The sequence below is a fragment of the Drosophila miranda genome, chromosome XR, assembly GCF_003369915.1.
Source record: "Drosophila miranda strain MSH22 chromosome XR, D.miranda_PacBio2.1, whole genome shotgun sequence".
In the NCBI taxonomy this organism is placed as follows: domain Eukaryota; kingdom Metazoa; phylum Arthropoda; class Insecta; order Diptera; family Drosophilidae; genus Drosophila; species Drosophila miranda.
The window spans coordinates 37,984,909-37,991,132 of NC_046674.1; positions in this window are offsets into that span (position 1 = coordinate 37,984,909).

The following is a 6,224-nucleotide window of genomic DNA, read 5'->3' on the forward strand; positions in this document are numbered from 1 at the left end:
TTGTGGATTGGCCTCCTGAACGTGCCTCCGCTGCTCGTCCTTAGGTCGACCACTCTGACCCTTCCGTCCTGCCCGGCGGTTGTTCCGACCACCCTTCCGAGGAGCCACTGTTGAGGAGGCAGGTTGTCCTCGGCGACGATTACGAGGTCGCCTTCCTTTATGTTTGGCTCCTCCTGGTGCCACTTGCATCTTATTTGTAATCCCAGCACATACTCCCGGGACCATCGCTGCCAGAACATTTGCCTGGCTGACGAGACAAGCCGCCATCGCTTTAAGCAGCTCAGACCCTCCTGGTCCGGGGTCCTGGGTGCTGGGGGTGCGATGAGCGGCCCGCCTGTCAGCAGGTGCCCGGGAGTCAGCGCGTCTCCGTCGCTTGGGTCTGGGCTTAGGGGTCCTAGCGGGCGCGAGTTGAGTACCGCCTCGATCCCGACCAGCACGGTCTCCAGCTCCTCTGCGGTGAGGAGAGCGCTTCCGACTGCCCGTAGGAGTAGGCCCTTGGCAGACTTCACACCGGCCTCCCAAAGTCCGCCCATTTGCGGTGCTCGAGGCGGTATGAAGGAAAACTCGCACCCGCTTCTTGACGCAAATTCGCGTATCGCGTCCGCTTCCGCCTCTATCTTCCTCCGCAGTTCGCTGAAGTGGCGACTTGCTCCGACGAAATTTGTCGCGTTGTCGCAGTTCACGCGTTGCGGACATCCTCGACGACCGACGAACCTTTGGAATGCCAACAAGAAGGAATTAGTCGTCAAATCGGAGACAATTTCTAAATGAACCGCCTTGGACGCAAAACAGACAAATAACGCTATGTAGGACTTATAAGGGGGCCTTCCACGAATTTTCAGAGTCGTATAGACTGGGCCACAAAAATCAACGCCACATACTGAAAATGGGCGGAGAGCACGGAGCCGGTCTGCGGGTAAGTTGCCCATCATTTGGGTCTGGAGTAGCGGCTTGCATTTAAAGCAACGAATACACGACCTAACTGTCGCCCTACAGACCGCCTGAGCATTCACTATCCAAATGCGCTGTCTAAGGATACTCACGAGTGCTCGTGGGCCGGCATGAAAACTCGTTTGATGCAGATAGCGAACGTACTGCACAAACTGCGAGCGTTTTGTCAATAACAAGGGAAACTTGGCATTATATGACATAGGAGCGTTAACTAGTCGCCCCGCAACTCGCAACAACGAAAAAGAGCACCATGTCCCAGCCTCTTCATGGATGAAGGGATTCAAGCGCTGAAGACTGGGGCCTAACTTGGTGCCTTTACGAACCCTTTCAATATCTTCTTGAGACTCATTTTTCTGTGTTATTTCGACTATTTTTAGAAACGCCTCGTCGTATTCTACGGATGACGGAATTTTTCCAAAGTTGAGACTTTTATCTTTGCATTTTCGGATGAAGCGGAACACGAAAACGAACACTCTTAGCAGTTTGAGGTGTGACGAGTATCCCTCGATTACATCCACTAAGTAATTTGGCTTGGCCGCGACGGTCAGTCCGACCGATTTCTTCCGACTTTCCATCTGTATCTCTTCTTCGGAAAGCTCGAAGTGTGGATTTCTGGGCCAGCTCTCTTCTTCAAACTTTAAGAACTCTGGTCCACCAAACCAGATCGACTGCACGATTTCCTCTACGTCACAACCTCTCGAAACTATGTCTGCTGGGTTCTGTTTTGTTGGCACATGCCGCCACGTAGCTTCACTTGACCACTCTTGAATCTCCGCTACTCGGTTCGCAACGAATGTTGACAACGACGAAGGGTGGGATCTGATCCAATGAAGAGTAACTTCTGAATCTGACCAGAATATTATTTTATCAATTGGAACCTTGAGCAGTGATTTGATTCGGTGACAAAGGTCTGCTAGAAGGTGAGCGGCACATAACTCAAGCCTTGGGAGCGTTTTCGTCTTGAGTGGCGCTACTTTCGACTTTGCAGTCAACAAGGAGACCTTGAAACCTTCTGCACAGGCTCCATAAGCTCTCATGGATGCGTCGGCAAAGGCATGTACTTGAATCGGTGACATGGGATCAGTATGCACAAATCGAGGTATGGTAATCTTCTCCAACTGACCCAAGGATTCTTTTAATAAGTTCCATGCTGTTTCCAAGTTCATTGGAATTGACTCATCCCAATCTAGCTTGTTGAGCCAAAGCTCCTGCAGTAGGATCTTTCCCTTAATTACTAAAGGACTTAACAAGCCAAGGGGGTCAAACAGCTTTGATGTCACCGATAATATGTTCCGTTTTGTCGCTCGGAGACCCATAACTGACGTGTCAATTTGGAACTTAAAGACGTCTTCGTGTGGCAGCCACGATATTCCTAACGCCTTAGTTGACTCTGAGTCCGAGATCGTTATCGGTTTAACTGTGCTCTCGGATGCGGTGACCTCAGGTGAGTTCGAAAACCATTTAGTCAATTCAAACCCAGCGGTTTGAAGAACCTGAGCCACATCAGACTTAATTGTCTTTAACTCCTCTACGCAACCAGCACCAGTCAACATGTCATCGACATAGAAGTCGGAGTCAATAACTTCAGCAGCTTTAAGGAATGAGAGTTTTGCAGACTCACTCAACCTCTTCAAACACCGAATAGCCAAAAATGGGGCTGGTCCAGTCCCATATGTTACGGTGTTGAGCTGGTATATTCTCAAGGACTCAGACGGGTCTCTTCTCCACACTATGAGCTGAAATTGTCTATCCGCATCAGCGACCCATACTTGGCGATACATCTTCTTGACATCGGCTGTCAAGGCGTACCTGTGTAGTCTGAATCGGAGCAATGTCGAATACAGCTCATCCTGTATCGTAGGACCGACCATCAATATGTCGTTCAAGGCCACCTGAGAGGACGTTTTTTGAGGCCTCAACACACACTGATGTGGAATGAAATAATGTGGAGTTTTGGGGATTGTGTTGTCTGTGGTAGACATGTGACCCAAGGAGAGGTACTCTTCCATGAACTTCAAGTACATTTTCTTCAGCAGTACGATCGGCTCCTAGCCATGTAGTCTATATTTGGCAGTCTGCAACTGCTGAATGAGTCTCCGAGGCGTAAAAGGGTCACTCCGCGGGATCTGCAAGTGCCAACCGTCACTCAGCCGTTCGCCGCCGAAAAACTAACCCCGACCACTCCCGGTGTGCAGCTGTTGATCTCGTTTGCCACTCCAAGGGCAACGACAGCTGCTGGCGATGCAGATTTGGTAGCCGAATTCATCGCTTCGGAGAACGTGCAGCCAAGTACGTCTGCAGCGTCCGTGTCCGTGGTGTCCGCAAGTTCGCTAGTTGTCCCGTCTATCCCGATCCCACCAGTGAATATACGTTACGGACCTCCGGATATTGCTACCACAGGTACTAGGCCTGTGGTGACTAAACTACTGGTGGGAGTCCCACCAGTTCACGGCTGGCCCCTGACCTCACATCTAATGATGTAATTGCTTTTATTCAAAGCAAAATAAAAGCCGTGTGTTTAAAGGTGGAAAAGTTTAACTTCTCTTATGCCAGGGAGATAGCCTCGTTTAAGATAAACATCACCCCAACTCAATTTGACACCATTTGGTCTGCCAAATTTTGGCCGGAGCATTTGGTGTTGAAGGAGTTTAAGGCTAAGAAGAAGAGTAGTGCCAGCCTCAACTTCAACCTCATCTTCCTCTTCCTCATCTTCCCGTCCTGCTTCCACCCTTCAAAAAAACTAACTTCTCTTTTAGTAACTTATCAGAATGTTAGAGGCTTACGAGTAAGCTCAGCATTCTTTTCCGGGATAGTGTTGCATTTGCTTCCCATGTTATTGTGTGCCTGGCTGACGAGACAAGCCGCCATCGCTTTAAGCAGCTCAGACCCTCCTGGTCCGGGGTCCTGGGTGCTGGGGGTGCGATGAGCGGCCCGCCTGTCAGCAGGTGCCCGGGAGTCAGCGCGTCTCCGTCGCTTGGGTCTGGGCTTAGGGGTCCTAGCGGGCGCGAGTTGAGTACCGCCTCGATCCCGACCAGCACGGTCTCCAGCTCCTCTGCGGTGAGGAGAGCGCTTCCGACTGCCCGTAGGAGTAGGCCCTTGGCAGACTTCACACCGGCCTCCCAAAGTCCGCCCATTTGCGGTGCTCGAGGCGGTATGAAGGAAAACTCGCACCCGCTTCTTGACGCAAATTCGCGTATCGCGTCCGCTTCCGCCTCTATCTTCCTCCGCAGTTCGCTGAAGTGGCGACTTGCTCCGACGAAATTTGTCGCGTTGTCGCAGTTCACGCGCTGCGGACATCCTCGACGACCGACGAACCTTTGGAATGCCAACAAGAAGGAATTAGTCGTCAAATCGGAGACAATTTCTAAATGAACCGCCTTGGACGCAAAACAGACAAATAACGCTATGTAGGACTTATAAGGGGGCCTTCCACGAATTTTCAGAGTCGTATAGACTGGGCCACAAAAATCAACGCCACATACTGAAAATGGGCGGAGAGCACGGAGCCGGTCTGCGGGTAAGTTGCCCATCATTTGGGTCTGGAGTAGCGGCTTGCATTTAAAGCAACGAATACACGACCTAACTGTCGCCCTACAGACCGCCTGAGCATTCACTATCCAAATGCGCTGTCTAAGGATACTCACGAGTGCTCGTGGGCCGGCATGAAAACTCGTTTGATGCAGATAGCGAACGTACTGCACAAACTGCGAGCGTTTTGTCAATAACAAGGGAAACTTGGCATTATATGACATAGGAGCGTTAACTAGTCGCCCCGCAACTCGAAACAACGAAAAAGAGCACCATGTCCCAGCCTCTTCATGGATGAAGGGATTCAAGCGCTGAAGACTGGGGCCTAACTTGGTGCCTTTACGAACCCTTTCAATATCTTCTTGAGACTCATTTTTCTGTGTTATTTCGACTATTTTTAGAAACGCCTCGTCGTATTCTACGGATGACGGAATTTTTCCAAAGTTGAGACTTTTATCTTTGCATTTTCGGATGAAGCGGAACACGAAAACGAACACTCTTAGCAGTTTGAGGTGTGACGAGTATCCCTCGATTACATCCACTAAGTAATTTGGCTTGGCCGCGACGGTCAGTCCGACCGATTTCTTCCGACTTTCCATCTGTATCTCTTCTTCGGAAAGCTCGAAGTGTGGATTTCTGGGCCAGCTCTCTTCTTCAAACTTTAAGAACTCTGGTCCACCAAACCAGATCGACTGCACGATTTCCTCTACGTCACAACCTCTCGAAACTATGTCTGCTGGGTTCTGTTTTGTTGGCACATGCCGCCACGTAGCTTCACTTGACCACTCTTGAATCTCCGCTACTCGGTTCGCAACGAATGTTGACAAGGACGAAGGGTGGGATCTGATCCAATGAAGAGTAACTTCTGAATCTGACCAGAATATCATTTTATCAATTGGAACCTTGAGCAGTGATTTGATTCGGTGACAAAGGTCTGCTAGAAGGTGAGCGGCACATAACTCAAGCCTTGGGAGCGTTTTCGTCTTGAGTGGCGCTACTTTCGACTTTGCAGTCAACAAGGAGACCTTGAAACCTTCTGCACAGGCTCCATAAGCTCTCATGGATGCGTCGGCAAAGGCATGTACTTGAATCGGTGACATGGGATCAGTATGCACAAATCGAGGTATGGTAATCTTCTCCAACTGACCCAAGGATTCTTTTAATAAGTTCCATGCTGTTTCCAAGTTCATTGGAATTGACTCATCCCAATCTAGCTTGTTGAGCCAAAGCTCCTGCAGTAGGATCTTTCCCTTAATTACTAAAGGACTTAACAAGCCAAGGGGGTCAAACAGCTTTGATGTCACCGATAATATGTTCCGTTTTGTCGCTCGGAGACCCATAACTGACGTGTCAATTTGGAACTTAAAGACGTCTTCGTGTGGCAGCCACGATATTCCTAACGCCTTAGTTGACTCTGAGTCCGAGATCGTTATCGGTTTAACTGTGCTCTCGGATGCGGTGACCTCAGGTGAGTTCGAAAACCATTTAGTCAATTCAAACCCAGCGGTTTGAAGAACCTGAGCCACATCAGACTTAATTGTCTTTAACTCCTCTACGCAACCAGCACCAGTCAACATGTCATCGACATAGAAGTCGGAGTCAATAACTTCAGCAGCTTTAAGGAATGAGAGTTTTGCAGACTCACTCAACCTCTTCAAACACCGAATAGCCAAAAATGGGGCTGGTCCAGTCCCATATGTTACGGTGTTGAGCTGGTATATTCTCAAGGACTCAGACGGGTCTCT